Below are 18,853 nucleotides of genomic sequence, written 5' to 3'. Positions count from 1 at the left end.
CCTTGGTCTTAACGTTCAGCATCACCCAGCAGGAGATATACTCCAGTTCCAGCCTCTGTTCCCAATTTGCAAATCAGAACTATGGGGCCACCTCCCTATCTTCATGTTACCAAAATAACAAGTGGGCTCAGGAAAACTGAAAGGAAAGGCATTTTGAAGGTTTCCAATGAGAGAAACATCTAGCGCTTGTATCAAGGATGTTGAAGGTATATGTAATATATACTTCTTTTTCCTGCAAAAAACCAAAAGGTTATGGAGTCATTTCAGCCTAAAGTAAACTAGCTAATTTTAAGATTCTGCAAACCACTGCGAATGATGTTCACGTAGTTTTCTTTCCTCTTCTAGAGAGAATCCCAGGGAACTGACATTGGTATAGACTAAGAGATTTCTGCTTTAGGTAAATGTTCAAACAGTGCTGCTGATTGCGAAACCGAGGATGGCGACCACAGGTTGGAGATCAGACAGGTAGTTATCTCCAGCCTTTAAGCGACAGGGATGTAAATAATTATGAACAGAATAAAAGCAGAGATTTCTTAATTCCGCCCTCCTTTGTTTGCTACTTCTGTAGTCCTGTGACAGTCGTAGGACCCTAGACTTTTGAAATACCATAGTGAGTGATGATGTCCTGTGAGAAAATGCTCAGAGTTTAGCTTTATGGTCAGAGTCTCTGGAATGCAGCCTCGCTATTCATCTCTTGACCCTTAAAATCTCCTGAGATTTTGTTGTTGTTGTTGTTTGAGGTAGGATCTCACTCTGTAGCCCAGGGTGGAGTGCGGTGGCCAGATCCTGGTTCACTGCAGCCTCCACCTCCCAGGGTCAAGCGATTCTCCCACCTCAGCCTCCCAGGTGGCTGTGACTACAGGCGCGTGCCACCATGCCTGGCTAGTTTTTGTGTTTTTAGTAGAGATAGAGTTTTGCCATATTGGCCAGGCTGGTCTTGAACTCCTGGCCTCAAGTGATCCCTCCATGTTGGCCTCCCAAAGTACTCAGATTACAGGCATGAGCCACCATGCCCAGCCCCTCCTGAGATTATTTCAAAGATGCTAAGGTGAATTTCAAGGTGTGGTTTTCCAAAACTATTATTCTTTCGACGGCCAAACATTTATTCAGTTCATATGTAGGGGGAAGAAAAAAAGCCTCCATTACTTGTACCTCCATCTTCTGAATGGCAGCCCCCCCACTTCCCATCTCTCTCTCTCTCTCTCTCTCTCTCTCTCTCTCCTCCCACCACACACACACACACAACGCACAAATGAAAAAACCACAAGATTTAATGCAGAGATTCAATATTAAATTTTAGCCCAGCCATACGTACAATGACAAGTATACTGAACTCACAGATTCATTAACCTCTTGAAATTAAAGAAGGGAAAGTTAATCATTGCACAGAAAAGAAATATTTTATTGCTCAAATTAGGCTTAAAACTTTGCACCTCTGTGTTTCCTTGTGGATATGTTCTAAGACTAGAAATCAAAGTCACAAGAAAAAGAAATGCCCCTTGGGGCACAATTCATCCATTTGGAGAATATGCTGATCTTTAAGGGACAATTATTTCCCTAGAAAAGGCAAAGGGAAGAGAACACTTTAGATGAAAAAAAAAAAGAGGACTCAAAAAGGAAAACGGTGGGTGTGAATGGCAGAAGAAAAGAGGGAGACAAAATAACACTCAAAAGGCCGGGTGCGGTGGCTCACGCCTGTAATCCCAGCACTTTGGGAGGCTGAGGCGGGTGGATCACGAGGTCAGGAGATCAAGACCATCCTGGCTAACATGGTGAAACCCCGTCTCTATTAAAAATACAAAAAAAAAAAAAAAAAATTAGCCAGGCGTGGTGGCGGGCACCTGTAGTCCCAGCTACTCCGGAGGCTGAGGCAGGAGAATGGCGTGAACCCGGGAGGCAGAGCTGCAGTGAGCAGAGATTGCGCCACTGTACTCCAGCCTGGGTGACAGAGCGAGACTCCGTCTCAAAAAAAAAAAAAAAAAAAAAAAAAAACACCACTCAAGATACTTGTGGATCAAGAGGTACTATGTGGCTCAGATGTCTCAGCAGTGAGGACAAAGCACAGCACCCCTTCCTTCTAAATCACATGCCACAGCTGCCCCCTACCCCTTCCAGAGCAGCTTTTCTGTTCTGCCTTTAGCTGGCCATGCCCTTTACACCTAAGGAACACCCACGTTTCTGGGGATGTGGATTCCCTGCTTCCCAGAGAGGCAAGAAAGGTACCTGGGAAGGAACCCACCTGCAATGAGCATAAATACCTAGCAATTTATACTGTGCATTCAATCTAGGATAGGCTGCCTCTTTACTGAAATCTATTAATTACTCATTCATTAAATCAAAAACCCATTCCTTGATTGGTTACCATGGGCCAGATAGGTAACGGTCACAGAAATAAAAGACAAAGTGCCTGCCTTAAAGGAAATGATGGTGTCATAGAGAAACGTAGACAAACCGATTATTAGTATACAGAGATGTGGAGGAAGTTTACTCAACAAATGGCCTCCAGTTGTGATATCATCACAATTAAGCCTTTTGACATTCATCCTTATTTCCTTACTCCAGTGTAGACTGCCACATATTCAAATATACAAACAGACCCCAATGTATGCTCATGCAGCAGGTGACAAGGGCCAGGTGCTTCTGTCTACCTGTACTTGTTTCAGCATTCACTCCGTCATCACACCATTAAACCGAATAGCCATTTGTAGGCCTTAAACACTTAAAAGCCAGTGTTAAGCAGAACCTCAGCTCTGCATCTGGGGACAAAATACCCCACAAAAGGGATGGGAATCCCGAGAGTGCAGCCAGCATAAATCACGCCAACCTCACTGGACAGATGGTGATAACAAAATGCACTTCCTCCTCCATGAAGAGCAAGGGCTTTGTAGACTGCACCCAAGCCACAAGCTGCACACCAGACCAGAGATGGGCTTGTAGGCAGAGGCAAAGGTGGTTTCAAGGCTTCTGTGGCTTTGAAGAAAACATCTCTGAGTGTGAGAAAGTATTCACATGGTCTCTGCGGGCATCCTTTCCCTGTGGTCGGGCACTCTTGAGTCTGTGGCTGTTGATTTCACCACACACTCAACTTGTCCCGCCATAGTCCTCCCTAACGTAACCCTCAAGACAAAAGACCACTAAGATCGCCCTACAAACCTAATCAGAATGTGGCAAGTCTGGGGCAGTGATCTTTCACTCTATGATCTTTGACAGTGGGTCCTAAGGGCAAAAGTCTCAGACTCTTAAAATCTTATCTGACTCCTTCCGTTAACAGAGAAAAGTAAATATTTAGCCACCAGCACAGAGGTTGAGAGAAAAACAGCTGTAATCAACACTCCACTTCTCACCCCTCCCAGATCAGAGGTGAAGCCTGACATCCCTGACCCCTAAGCGAGCTTCCTCAGTGTAGCGAAGCCCAGAGCCCAGCCAGCAATAATTCCACATATAAACAACTCTTGCTAGGCATGAAGCACACACCAGACAGTAATCAGCTTATCGAACAGAACAGGCCTCTTTTCCGAACGCAGAGGAGGATTAGCAGGCTTGAATTACAGCCGTGAAGTGTAATCAAGCCCTGGTGGACCCTGGCAAAGGCTACTGTATACTCCTGCTGGGCCATGGCTTGTTGGCACGATGTGGTGTACCTACAGGGGATGAACAGAAAATGCTCGAAATGGTAATTACACTGGGAGACAGCAGTTGAGAAATGGGGAAGAGCAAGTGTGGAGGGGAGACAAATTAGATTCCAGCTGATGCCCACATCCTCTGCTCCTTCCAGTCTTTGCAAAATCTTGAAGTTACTGGATTTGAACAGATTTTTTTCTGGCTTATTACAAATAGAACATTGCCTACATCACAATAAACGGCGAACTCCTCCCTCACTTGGTCACAGAAGCAATTACAGTATTGTCTGTAGTACAGAGACCATGGCCTCTAACCACAGTGATGGCCACACTTGGTGATGTGTGACTCAGTGAGGCCCAGAGGGGCCCAACTGACATGGACATTACAAAGGAATTTGAACCAAGACTCAGAAATAGGTAGACAATTTTAAGAATTGTATCCTCACCTTGAAGATGCTAAAACCAACCAGATAGGGGTTTCCTTTTATACCTCCCAGATGGAGACTTCTCATTTCACTTGAGAGTCCAGCATCTAATGATATGCCTACAAAAAAGTCTCTACTTGGTAAATTCCATGAAAAAAGGCACCACGACTTCTGAATTTTTTGAAGCTTCCCAAAGAACCCTGTGCCTTGCTGAAAAAGAAAAAATGTCTTAAGTTTATTTTTTTCTTGTTCTGTCATTTATATCTGAAGAACTTTCCTTAACATCCTATTCACAGCACCCCACTATGTAAAACAATTCAACAACTCACGAGCTTTTCCTTAAAGTTATCTTAGCCCCCTCTGAAGTTCCTCATCCATCTTGCCATCTATCCTTTTCTCTTATTCATATTCCTTAAAGGTCAAAGAATTCAAAGTGGTATCACATTAAAAAATTGCCTTCACTAACATGGGGATTAGCAGAAAAATAGCTTTCTGACTTTCTTAAGTTCTGGGCCTTTTGAGGAAGATCCACTGCCCTAACACTGCAAACACGCTTCCTTCTCTTCAGTCACATCTCTCCCCAGCTAACTCTTTCTAATACCAGCTTTCCAATGCCTTCCCAACACCCAATCCTTTCCAGTACACTTGGAGAGAGCAGAGATGCCAGGTGACATCATGAATCCCCTCTTGAGATGATCCATGGGTGAAGACAGAGCCACGGCCCACGAGGTGTGGAGTACGGTTAATGGCTCTGAAATGTGCCATGGGTCGCTCGTCCTACCAGTCCCAACCTATTCCTCACTAGCTTATCCCTTAAGACGCATGTCCCCAAAACCACTCTCCACATTTAATCACAGCATAGAAGCCCGAGACCAGTGATCTTTCACGCCATAGTCTTTGACAAGGAACTCTTAAGGCCAAAACTGCCAGACTCTTAAACAACTGATAAGTGCATAAAACTAATTTTCAAAACAATTTAATTGACTACAGCCTGATTGCTGGTACACAGGAAGATATACAGTGTGTCAGCAGTGTCTGAAATAGGAATATTGAGCTGAGTGGGTGACTCAATTCAGCCTATCAGGTTACGATCTGAGAGTGGAAGGCAAGACACAGCATATCGTGTGTGTGTGTGTGTGTGTGTGTGTGTGTGTGTGTTACCTATATGCAAGAGCTGGAAAATAGAAAAGAGCTCTATTTGATGAGTGACATGGAGCTGAAGATCCTTTGAGAGACCTTTAAATTCATTCCAAAGTGCAACCAAAATAATTACAGTATTCAGAATTGTGCCACCAGTAGAGAGGGCTGAGAACAACTGCTCTTAGTGGAACAAAGCCACAAAATGCAAGAAGGAACCAAAATCTTCCAAGAAGTACCTTGGAGATGAGTTAAGCTGATCTGACCTTATGATAGTTTTGATAGCCAAGGAACAGGTCAGGGCTGGAGCCCAGAACTGGATATAGTCATATCTGAGAAATCAGACACTCAGAGTAGGAATCACCTCTCTGGGTCTGAGTCAGCAGGCACCTCCCGCCTCTGACAGGCCAAACCACTTATCATGAGCCAGGCATGCACTCAGGGTAGCCTAAATGCTAAGTACTGCCAGCAATGCTCAGACTCTCAGTCAATCCTGGAGGTCTTCTCTGGGGCCACCCAAGTATCCTTTCAGACCTCATTCTGATATCTCCGCCTGAAAAAGCATGCAGGGCAGCAAGAGTTCCCAGTCACTGTTCCTTTTAAGGTTTAAGGAGGGCAGGACAGGCGAGTGGGCTGTTCTAGACCCTTTCAGGGGCTATACTCCAAGCCACAAGTCTGGTTTCTATTACGATTTTCCAAGTTGATATGTGATCCTGGTGACAATAGTCACTCTCTGCACTGGAGTGAGTTAGCACCATCTGTAAAATGGGCCAATTGCCTTTCTTTTTCCAGACCAGTTGTAAGTTTTATAAACATATTCGTGGCAAAGCCCTCTCAAATTGATTCTCCTATCTGATATCTGATATGGCCCTATCAAACAAGCACACTTTTAGAGTAGCTTGTCAGAGTGGGTAAATGGTGTTGCATCTTTGGCTAGGATTTAAAATGTCTGAAGGGGGTTAAACCACATGTTCTTTTAAAGATAGAGAAAATTTCGCTGCTGTATCCCAAGATCTAATGGCAAAGAATTTTGGTGTAGTAAATCTGTTATATGTTATGCACTGTGATGGAAAGTATTTCATAATTACAAAGTGTTGTTGCTACAGGAATCTTTCTTTTGAATTTCCTATCTGTAGCTAAAATGCATTTTGCAGCAGATCTTTGGATAAAAGCTATCAGGTGCTTTCCTGAGAAAGGATGATCAGACAAAGAACAACTGGAATTCTTGGGGCAGGATTTCTTTTTCCCCCTATTCTTGGGGTAGGGCCCACCCTTGAATTCAACTCTATCTTCCCTTACAAAGATCTCAGTTTCTACATTCCATTCTCCTTCCCTCATGTTTGCCCAGCCCCCTTTCCGGCCTGGAGGCCCAATCTCGATCTCAGACAGACAGGTCTGGCGGGGGCAGATGGGTAATTTTTCCTTTCAGCTTTAATGGCTGCTATTAACAATAAGTTGCCCTGCCCTACTAATGGCTCAACTTTCAGCTTTTTTCTGATTGCCTATGAGTAACACTGTGTCACATGAGCTGTGTTTAACAGAGGTGTAATAAATGCCAAAGAAAAAATATTACCCAAAATAAAAAAGAGTTTGTCCCAGTGTGACCAGGATCTCATGACTCGCAACAATGTTCATTTCAGCTTCCAGTGCAATTTCTATTTGCATTCTTTTTTTTATTTTTTTAAGGGTCTCTGGGGGCTTTAAAAAAGCTGTTTAAGAGAAAAAGCAGAAAGACTGTCGTGATTGTCAAGTGCAAGGAGTTCTGCATTCCAGACAAACAAATGCGGTGTGCAGACAACAGACAGAGCGGCAAGGGAACCCTCTCAGCAAAGGGGACAGAGGCACACAGGCAAAAAGGTAATTACTACACGTCTGCCTCTCATGAAAGGCAGCCTGCCCTCGCTGGTGTGGTTTGGAACTTCGTTTCTGGCTACCAGGATACAGAGGTGTAGGAAGAGAAGGCTGAACACCATCCCCCTCTCCCAACACACACCCTTGAGGCAAGAAAGATATCAAGTTCTCATTTTGTTGCAAGAAAACTACATTCTCCTTTTGATAATAAGCAAAAAAATACTTCTATATTTTTCGAATAGTAGCTGGTCGGAACTGTTCCAAACCCAGAGAAAAAAGCAATAAACACTGAAATCCCCTGGCGGTCCCTTAGTTGAAGATGTGGGCAGGAAGTATTCTATATCTTCAAGGGTTTTAGGGAGAAGCAAGAAAACGGTAGAGGAAGGGTGGAGGAGGCCTCCCAGGAGGCCTGGGAGTGAAATGTACCTGTCCTGTGAAAGCTGGAACCTTTAGGCAACAGAATCAGGAGATGCTGACTTTAAATTTAAATTACCTTGCTGAAAAGGATTGGCCCAACACAGGACAAGCAGCAGTCTTTTGAATGAATGCGTATTTTACTGACCTATGCCTCTCTTTTAGAGGTCACGGCTGTCTTCACCCTCTTCTTTGCATGTATCTCAAGCCTATGTAATTAACACCAATATTTTTACTGCACATCTGAGAAAGGAGACCAAGGGCATCAAAAGACATGGCAGTGCTGGGACGTGGCTTCAGAAATGCACTTTGCTCAAGGAAATTCTCTGAGCCACCAGTACAAACAGTTAGGAGATGGTGATGCACTTCAAAAATTATAGCAGAAAATAGAGATGAGCCAGTAAGATAACTGCATAGCTGCACCCTATAGGAGAAGATCCTTAAAGGGAAAATGATGGACCCCTATAGATACAGAACAGCTTGAGGCATCATTCTGCAAGACATCCCAGCAATGAAAACTGAATAAGAGAATGGCACTAGCCTGCATGGTCAAGAAGGGAAGGAAGTGTGCACCCAACTGCAAGGCTGATGTATTCGGAGCACAGAAGGTGACAATGATTATAAGGATTTCCCAATAAAGAGCTGGCTATAGTGAAAAGAGCCCTAGTTTTCAAGTGAGAGCGATGTCCTTGGTCTGCCACTCTTGATCTTTGTAATCTTGGGCAAGTCACTCTACCTTATCTATAAAGAGCAAAGATGGGACTGGGAAGGCTAAGACATGGACCTGGAAAATAAGCATGCTCTAAAAAGGCAGAGATAGTCAGATAGCCTTTGAATAGCAATTTAGACTTCTTTATTGTGATAGTGCTTTATACTTTCCCAACAGCTTTCATTTTATCTCACCTACATTGTCTATGCTGACCCACACATCAAGCTTCAGAAGTAGATCCTGGATGCCTACCTTTTAGGAAAGTAAGTTCAAAGTTACAGCTTACTCAAGTGCAGTTCTTCAATGTCCATGCTCTTTGCACTACACTGGGCTTACACCAGGAATTCAGATAAGCATGGGCTGTCTGCTTACATGCAGGTATGTACTGGTCTCAAGTCAGTTACCATCTGAAAGCTAAAAAAGGGAGTCAAAAGGTAGGTAACTGGGATAGGTGCAGGCAAGCAGAGAGAAAGTGTGGGAATCAACATGAGCACAGACTTTTTTACAGACCAAAATGGAGTAAGGGCATGAGGGCAAGTGACTGGAACCAAGTTCCTTTTAGTACTATAGAGTTTCATCACTTATATACAAGTTATTCATAAATGATTTGGTGCCACAGGAATAAAAGTTGGCTCAAGGTCCACATTTGCCATGCTCCCTAGATTTCCAACTCAATCTTCCTGGTTATGATAGTGTCATTCCCATTTGTACAGCACACACAAGACCTCATCTGGTCCTTACAACAGCCTTAGGAGAGGACTGGTTCTACTGGGCCCATTTAATAAATGTCAAAATGGGACTTCATCATGTGAAGGGCAGAAGAGAGTCCCAGGGGCCTTAATGAGGGGCAAGGTGCTTTCCCCACTTCATTTATAGCATCTTCTGGACCTAAGTCTTCCCTTGTGTCACACTTTCCCTGCAGGATCACAAAGATGAAGCCACTTCTGACACCAAAGGAAATGTGTCTTCTGCTCACCTTTGTAGGGGACAGGAAAGAAAATGAACCCAGAGTACAGATCCATAATTTGGGGCCAGAGTCTCATTTGACCCCTGTGAGATTCTTCATGATCCACTCCAAAGCTTTAAGCCAGCAAATCTGATGTATTTATAAGGGAGTCAAACCACACCACATGTATAAGTTCAGACAAAGAATCTGATGTTCGAATCAATTTGAATGGCTGACCTGCCTTCCTTCTTTCCTTCCTTTTTTTTTTTTTTGGAGACAGAGTCTCACCCTGTTGCCCAGGCTAGAGTGCAGTGGTGCAATCTCACTGCAACCTCTGCCTCCTGGGTTCAGCCAATTCTCGTGCCTAAGCCTCTAGAGTAGCTGGGATTACAGGCATGAACCAACACACCCAGTTAATTTATGTATTTTTAGTAGAGACAGATTTCACCATATCACTCAGGCTGGGCTTGAACTCCTGGCCTCAAGTGATCTGCCTGCCTCGGCCTCCCAAAGTGCTGGAATTACAGGCATGATGAATGGATTTCTTAATGAGAGTTTTCTTATCTCACACAAATAGGTTGACAACATTCCAGGTCCAAGGCAGGGAGATAAGGCAGAGTGGATTGGGCACAGTGGGTAGAAAGAGATGATATGCTTCTCTGTCAGTTGTTTTCTTTTTCCGCTATACTCAGTACAGGGCAACGTTCTTGCTGGCTGGAACCATTCTATTGGGAACCATTGGGTTTCACACAATGGAAAGTCGTTGCAATCTATAAATCCAAGTCACACTTTCGAAACATTTAAGGGAGTGAAAGCAAAGTTATAAAGCAGTGCTCAGCCTCCATGAAGACCCAGAGAATGTTAATAGGAGGGTCTCCCCTCTTGATGATAAGGCTCCTGCAAGGTTGAGGGGCTGGATTGCTTTGCAGGCCCTGTACCCCTCTGTGTCCTGGGCTTCTTGTGTTGGAATTCCGAACAGGATGGGTAGTCTGGTGTGTGGGAAGAATACAAGCTTGGACTTAGAATTCAAGCCTTAAGTCCCCAGCTAGCACTCACTGTTTGGGAGGCCTTGGATGACATCTCAGAGCTTGTTTCCTCAACTGTAAAATAAAGTCGGCTGTACTTGCTGTCTGCAGTTTTGCTGAGCCTCTAGCACATGGCTGGTGTGAAATCAATGTTAGGTTTTTTTACTCCCTTTTCATGTCCCTTTAGATAACATGATTTGAAAGAGTACTGTATTTTGGCTTAGCCTCTCTTTGAATGAGAAAAGTTGTTTTCGTTAAGTAGGCACATCTACTGATGGGTGGGGGGGGGGAGTATATATGGAAAGACCAAAAAATATCCTCCCTTTTCAGAAGATGTAGAGTTAAACCACATTCTGGTTCAACAACATGAGTCCTTCATTTGAAATCTTGTTCTATTTAAATACCCTGTGGTTTTTAGTTGCAATTTCATGTTTTGCTTAATTGTCCAGAGTGGCAGATGTGATTTTTGTGTAAGTTTCTATCCCATCTGTTTTTCTGTGCCAGAAATATATGTGGAAGGTGCTGCGACTTCTACATAAGAATGGGCCTTATCTACACTTATAATAATAAACTTATAAACTTGAAAATGAACCAAATCTGAGTTGGCAGTGAGTACAGAAAGCACTCCCCCCCCTTTTTTTTTTTGATGTTTGTGCTACCTCCCACTTTTACATTCTCCCCTTTGCTCCAAATCAGAATTCTTTGGGGATGACTTATCAAGAGATATTTTTCCTTGTGCAACTGAGAGTTAACACGTTCCTGGTACTTAGGAGTAGATGGACACAGAAAGCCACATCCAATCCATATCCTGTCCACTGCTCCTCTCCAGCCCCTGCACATGTATATGCCTCCAGCACACTCCCTGATAAAATTTCCAGGATAAAAAGGTATTCCTTGTATTCTAAACCAAAGCACTGGCTTTGTGAGCATGAGACCTGTGTGGAACCCCAGGGCCTCTCATGCAGAAGGACCCCGTGTTTGGTTTCATGCTCTGATGACGCCATCTTGAAATACTTAATTTTTGAAGGAAGAGTTGACACTTTCCTTTTGAACTGGGAACTGCAAATTATGTAGTCTGCCCTGCCTCAGAATGTATTGTTTGTATTAAAAACTATTTTGTAAAGAATGAACAGACATAATTAAAACAGAATAAGCAGGTCACAGTCAAAGCACAATCTCTTTTGCAATAGGTCCAAATGGACCTTGGAATCTAGCCTTATGACACTTCCTGAAAATGTGTTATAGGTTGCCAAAAAACAAAAACAAAAAAAAAACAGGATAAAAGCTCACACCTGTAACCCCGGCACTTTGGGAGGCTGAGGCGGGCAGATCATAAGGCCAGGAGTTCGAAACTAGCCTCACCAACATGGTGAAACCCCGTCTCTACTAAAAATACAAAAGATTAGCCAGATGTGGTGGCACGTGCCTCTAATCCTAGCTACTCAAAGAGGCTGAGGCAGGAGAATCACTTGAACCCAGGAGGCGAAGGTTGTAGTGATCACGCCATTGCATTCCAGGCTAGGTGACAGAGCCAGACTCCATCTCAAAAAAAAAAAAAAAGAATAAAAGAAAAGGAAAGAGAAAAGAACATTTCTGGAATACAACCCATTTGTAAACTGGAAGTTGTTGATAAGGAATATAAAACTCTAGAAAAAGCCTTTACTTTTTATCCAAAGTTGGTATCAGAGGGCGTGGGATAAGGCCAAGTCCCTGCTTCTCACTAGCTGTGTGACCATGAGCAAGTGTCCTGCTGCTTCTCTCTTAGCTCCAGAGTCTTATTTATTTCCTCAAGAGCCCTTCCTAGGGCACGGTATATGTATGGGATGGTACTTGATTGGTGTTCCTCATAGGTAAAGCAGGGATGATGATGATTAATAACTATAGTAATGGAAGTGAGAGAAAATAGAGATAAGAAAATATAGTGCCTGGAAAACTGTAAAGTGCCAGGCAGATGTTACTCTTCTTAAATCTGCAATGATGACACTTTATGTTTCTATAGTCACTGCTCAGTCCAGCTGTTCCTCTCAAGTTTCTTTCCAGCCTTCCATGCAGCCACGTTTAAACTGTCCTTGTAGGTTTGTTCAACCTAGCATATAGTAATCTCCTCCTTCTCTGTTTCTGGATTTTGTGCTTCAATGATGTCATACAGTTACTTAGTTTCTGTTGTCACCCAAGTCACAAATTTATTAAATATCGTCATGGCCATCAGCTGCTACATGTACTGCTTTTCTGACTGCCAAATGAGAGTTACCTATCCAAGGCCAGGGACCATATTTTACCCTTCTTTTGACCCCCAACGGCATTTAGAACTTTGCTAGGGGCATGGGACATGTTCATAAATATTTTTTAAATTTATTCAAACAAGGTTAGCAGAGTCAGTGAAGATAGTGCACAAAGCCACCAGCTATGATTTCACATAACAGTATTTTAAGGGGCATTTCACACCCTGACAGAATGAGAGTATCTGACTCACAGTGACACAAGTTTCCATGATTCTCTGGAAACTGGATGGTTTTAAAATGAGACAGACCTAAGTTAAATTCCAACTCCTCTGCCTCTTATTAGCTGTCTGACTCTGGGAGAGTCAGTTCACTTCTCAAAGCCTCAGTTGTTTCTTCATCCGTAAACTGGGGAGAACCACATTTATCTCACAGGATTGCCATCAGGTTTAAATGACTTAACATGTGTAAAGCAATTAGACTAGAGCTGGGCACACAGAAGGCACCCAATAAGTGCTAGCTGCCTTCTCTCCTATGTTTACTAGGTGAAAGTCATTTTGAACAGCTGTTTGCTTTTTCCTCCCTTAAATCTGGCACCAGAAGGGAGCCATTATCGGGAGCCAATCATCTTCATTGATGAAGCCAAGTTCCCTCTTCCTGTTCCAAGTTTCCAAACAAATGAGAACAGAAATTACTCTGTGTTCTTCAGTCAGTAAAATACATTGATGCCCACTCCATTGCACATGTATGTGTGCACAATCTCACACATACATACATGTTATTGCACATATACCAAAGTAATAATTTGTTTTTAAAGATAACACTGACTCTTGCTGGGCAGAGACAAAAATCATGGAAGTAGGTAGGGCTACATGTACATCTTTATACTGCTTGCTCCTTTTTGTCAAGATATCACTTCTATATGTTTCTAAAACTGAGGTTTAAATCACTATCTGTATACTGTTGACAACCATATATGTGGCCGCTGATAGAAGCAATCAAGCTGGAAAGGGGAGGGTGGAGGAAGGGTATTTTAACCTGTAACTATATGGAAACCTGTCCCCCAGTGCTAGAAAATTCCTTCCCAAAGAAGACCAATTCATGGGAGAATTATAATAAAGACAGCTTGGCTTATAAAAACCAAACGAAAGTTTTAAATTAGAAGAATAATATCTTTGGAAGTCGTTGCAAATGTTCCAACAGAAACTACTGCAACAGTAGTTGCAATAATGGTAAAGATATATGCACACTTCTACATTTCATATAGGGTTTGCAAAGGTTTCTTAGATAAGAAATCTACGCATTTCAAGTTATGTATATAGATTTGTGGACCGAAGTTGCCACAAATAATAGTCTTTTTCCATGTAGGTGGGCTAAAACTATTTAGACAAATTTCAATAAAATTATAAAGGCAAGAAAAGAAAAAGAAAAAATGCAGCTGAAAATGTAACAAAATAAGACAACTAAATTATGAGACTGAACATCTGTGGTCTAAATAAAATATGTGGTGGTGCAGGCAGCACCATAAAGTTTCTCCTGACATTCTGAAGAGACCAGCAGAGCTCACTTATGAGTAATGTGGTCATCCCCACATTACTGCAACAAAAATATTAGAGCAAGCTACACTGTCAAATATTCTATATGGATTTGAGACCTAAGGAAAATCATATTAAGAGGCTAAAGTGATATACAATGTGAAATATTATACAGATACACAAATACACACAAAATCCTTCCTGTCGTGAACATACAGGTGCTCTGTTTTCATCTTATTCTTCAAAAAATACAAATAAATCAAAGATAGCTATCTGCCATCAGTACCTCTGAGGTATGATGTGTGTGTGTACTGTAACCCCCAAAGCCCTTGGGGCAATTGATATAGAAGACAAAGAACTGAGGGAAAACACCCCACTTGCTGAGCTCACTGACAAGAGTTACAGAGCATAAAGTATATGCCCACGTACTTGGAAATTTGGATTCTTTTTTCCTCCAGAAATAATGTTGACAGTAAGAAGCCCTATCTACTGAGGTCATAGATGGCATTTAGGTTCCCTGACCACTGGCCACCAAATAACCAAGGAATTGATCCTATAAATCTCCACAATCCTATAAACCATTCTATTAAAGTTTAAGTAGGAAGTAACACCAAGGGGGCATGTGAATTTAGCAGCTTGGAGCACACAGATGAATCTTTATGAATTTACATCAGTGTTTGTGGTCACTCTTGTCTCCACAGATTGCTCACCATGGCATGATTAGAGTCAGTGCCTTTTCAGTGTTGCTGTTGCTCTGGAAGTCCATCACCTCCTCTTCGGCTGTGCCTTGCTGCAAATGTGTACAATTATACCCAATACAGCTAACGGTTATTAATACGATCAAGATTTGCCTTTGCCCTCAGCCAGATTCTCTAGTATAACATGACACCTATGTTCCCTATCAGATCTAGACAATTAAAATGACTCCTCGGTCTATCTTTCTTGGTTAGGGAAAATCTGGAGGCTACAGCTACACCCAAGCGCAGTGACATTTCAGAAACTCGCCCTGTTTCTGAGAGCTGGAACATTTTTACCCAGCTACATGTCCAAGGCTCCCTTGTAACTAAGTGTAGTCATAATACTAAGTCCTAACTGATGGGATACAAGTGGTAGTACAAGTATTATGCTAGAAAGTTTTTTTTAAAGGGAATAAGTCTACCATTATTCTCTGCCCCTTCCTCCATTCTGGTGCCTGGAATGCAGGTGGAATGGCTGGAGCTCTAGTAGTCAACTTAGATCATGAGGGTGACACAGGATCACCTTTTAGGGAAGACTGAGTCAAAAATCAGGAAGGAGCCTAAGTTTTTTGTGGTCTGTAGAGCCACTCTGCCAGCCCTGAACTGCTTGTATCTTGCTTTCTATTTTTTTGAAAGGGGGTGGATGTGGTTTCAGTTACTCACATTTGAACCTAATCCTAACAGGACTTGAATTGTGATTTTGACTCTTTAACCTCTCTGGGTTTGTTTTCACATTTGTAAACTAAGAAAAATAAAAGCGATCCCTTTAGAATTATCATGATATCAAAATTGGGATAAATATATATGAAAAGTACTCCATATACTGGAAATTATTATACCAATATTAGTACGGCTGCTATTATTTTTCAGTTTATTACAAATTTCCAAAGAAAAGTAGGTCAATGATTGACAAATGAAAACTAGTTGAAAATAGGAACTCCAATTTCATTATTTTGGCAAGATTTGATATTAGCAGAAAATGAGTTCAAGATAATTAATTGTAAGAAAGTGACCACAGGTTATTAAACATTTCTAATTGTTGTGTTCCTAGAAAATTTGCTACAAAGATGTTCTTTCAACTACTTGAAAAATATGGAATAATAACATTTCTAACTCCATTTAGGTTCCAAATTGCTCATCGAGTATCATTTGGATACCAGAAGCTGAGCCAGAAATCAAGATAGACAGAGACACATGGAGGAATGAACCTATTGCACACTGCAGACCCAGATCACCCATTACAAGGTTGGTTCCAGAAGGTGGGTTATCATAAGCTGATATGAAAATGAAGCACACTTTATATTTTTTAAAGTATGGTCATATTTCTAAAAGACTTGGCTCTGTGTTTTAGGTTAATTTTCACTGTTATCTCTAAGGGTAGGTTGGATCACATTTAACATAGTAGGAAAAACAAGTGAGATGCTGAGCTGAGGATTGCTGCAAACTGCATCAGAAAAGAACAGAGTTCCCTAAACTGTGCTGCTTCTGCCAACCTGTATTGACCGAGGGCGTCACAGCTCTTACTGTAACATTCCAACACTTTCTCTTTTAAGCTGGCAATTTCTCTGTAGGCCACTTTATTCTTCATTTTTTTTTTTTTTTTTTGAGACGGAGTCTCGCTCTGTCGCCCAGGCTGGAGTGCAGTGGCCGGATCTCAGCTCACTGCAAGCTCCGCCTCCCGGGTTTACGCCATTCTCCTGCCTCAGCCTCCCGAGTAGCTGGGACTACAGGCGCCCGCCACCTCGCCCAGCTAGTTTTTTGTCTTTTTTAGTAGAGACGGGGTTTCACCGTGTTAGCCGGGATGGTCTCGATCTCCTGACCTCGTGATCCGCCCGTCTCGGCCTCCCAAAGTGCTGGGATTACAGGCTTGAGCCACCGCGCCCGGCCTATTCTTCATCTTAATGACTTAAACTTATAGAACCATAGGAGGCTAGGAGATACTATCAATTTATATTCTATTTAACTTTACAAAGGCAGATCATCAAAACAAGGGTGAAAGAGTGTTGAGCCCACAGGTGTCACACTGCAAAGCTGGTTTCCAACAGTAGGTGAGGAACAAAGTGAAATTAAAAATACATATATAGATCTTCTTGGAGGGTCCATGTAATCTAATACAATATCAATTAATCTTAGAGAATATAGTTGGTTTATCCCTCCTTCTTTGACATTACTGGTAGACATGTGAATTAGTCACCCTTCTAAGAGTATCTATAGTACTGTATTTGCCCAACACTTAGTGCTCATAAATTTGAGGCTGAAGGAAAAAAATCCCAGTAAAGGTATAGCCTGAACTAAACAGCAAGCTTTACAATTTGATAAAATGACTGTAAGAATAATGTCCCAATGAAAGACGACGTTTAATGTTTATTTTTTAGAATGTCGAAAAAATACCAAACCCAAAGCCTTTTGGCATGTGTGTGCACACACCCTCCTCCACACAAACACATTAAAAATACTACTAGTGTCTAATAAATATGTGCATATAAGATTACACTCATACATTTGCATAATTTGCTCTACACGTGTGTTCTATTTTTATATATTGATTTAGTGAGCTGAGCAGACAGGTCTTACTGTCAGGAAGACACCTTTTCCCTGGCCACCAATGTGTCCCTAAGTAGTGTGATGTGAGGGGACAGTACTTTTAAGGGCATAGAGGAGGGAAGTGGTTTTACTCAAGATTCTTGAATAAATAATGCAGTCACTGCTAAGAATTGATGAGAAATAGAAAGTAAAAAGAAAAAGGTGGGTGGGGGTCGGGGAGACAGAGGTTGCTTATACTTTTAGAATACAGCCTTATTCCAAGTGAGAGGAAAGAAAATATTCAAAAATAATAACAATGATTATACATTTGGCTTCAAATGTGAGTGCAAACCAAGTACTCTAAGGAGCAATCTGATTGGAAAATGTCCGAGGTGAAAAAGAGGCAGTTTGAGAAATTCTTACCCATCAAGCTTTATTGTGTTATTCCAACTAAGCAGAGACAAAAAGACAAATCTCAGCTCCCTACTTTCATTTATAATTGAACCAGGTCCAGAAGGATGAAGCAAGTACCATCTGTAACGCATGCTGCATTAGCAGCCGGGAGAATGAAATATTCAAATTACTCTAGGCCACCTCACATAATGACAGGGCTACAAAAACTGACTTGCAACCACAGACAAGAGAAGAAGAAAAGAAAGTTGTAAAATTGTGTTTTTTATTGTTGTTGTTTTGGGGGGCAGGAGTTAACCAAACAAAGTGTTATTCTTAAAGAGAGTGAATATATAACAAAATATGTTTTAAAAAATCCGAAGGAAGGAAGGAGGGAAAGAAGGAGAAAGGGAGGAAGGGAGAGAAGGGAGGAAAGGGGGGGATGGAAGGAGGAAAGGAGGGATGGAAGAAGGGAGGGAGGGAGGAAGGGAGGGAAATGCTACCCCAAACTTCCTCAACTTGGAAACCTTCCCACTTTAGATACAGGATCCTGTTGTTCTCATATTTTGCTTCATATAAATAAGGGGCACTATTTTGGGGAGGGTGGAGTTGGAGCTGCTCATTCTGATCCGGTTAATCAGGGCTGCTGAATGTGTGACATGGTAAGTGGCTCCAGCCCCGAGCAGTAGTCAAGACGGAGTGACAGGCTCCATTTAAGATGTCACTGCACATAATAAAGTGTAAAACTATACTTAAAATAAACGAGATAGAAACAATAAACTTGACTCAGTATTTGAACTTTTACAGACACACGGAGACTGGAGGAGGAAGCACATGTGGCTGCGTGCTTGGGGACTTTGAAGAGGCCACTACCTCTACAGAGCTTTACGGCTGTGGTTTTTAGGGGGATGTAGTTTGGCTCCACGTGGAGGTCAAGCAGTCATCTCTTACTGTGTGAACTGGGCATCTGATTAGCTCATGGCCAAAACCCCCTAAGGAGTCAGGAGCACAAGCCATAACCAAGGGCTGGGCCTGGAGGCACAGGTCTTCCCTGAGAGTGCCCCAAAAGGTAATTTTGTACTCCTTGGTCTCCTGGCTCCAGAAGTGTCTCCCAGCTCCAGCTCTCCATGTCCCCTGAGTGTCCACCTGTGCCAGGGTTGCCTCGCTGCAGCCTGGCTTTACCACTACAGAAGGTTTAACACAATATTGTCAAGGTGGTTGGCCCCAAATTGGAATGTACTTTCTTTCCCCCTCTAGGTCCTGCAATTACTGTTACATGTAGGGGTGGATTCAATGTCAAAGCAAATGTTTTCCTTATGTTT

At 42.3% G+C, this 18,853-nt stretch overlaps 1 protein-coding gene and 1 long non-coding RNA gene across 3 annotated transcripts in view; one reads left to right on the top strand and one right to left on the bottom strand.

The window, feature by feature from the left end:
- The window catches only part of PBX1 (PBX homeobox 1), a 295,543-nt gene that overhangs the window by 74,732 nt on the left and 201,958 nt on the right, over window positions 1-18,853 (bottom strand). The gene's annotated exons all lie outside the window — the stretch shown is intronic.
- On the top strand, window positions 3,824-9,353 carry LOC117076704. The gene is made up of 4 exons (XR_004434449.1): window positions 3,824-4,037; window positions 6,869-8,121; window positions 8,334-8,590; window positions 9,079-9,353. It is a non-coding gene; the product is annotated as an uncharacterized LOC117076704 (long non-coding RNA).

This window comes from Trachypithecus francoisi, unplaced genomic scaffold (genome assembly GCF_009764315.1).
Source record: "Trachypithecus francoisi isolate TF-2019V2 unplaced genomic scaffold, Tfra_2.0 Lachesis_group5, whole genome shotgun sequence".
In the NCBI taxonomy this organism is placed as follows: Eukaryota; Metazoa; Chordata; class Mammalia; order Primates; family Cercopithecidae; genus Trachypithecus; species Trachypithecus francoisi.
This window is presented reverse-complemented; position numbering and strand designations above follow the sequence as displayed.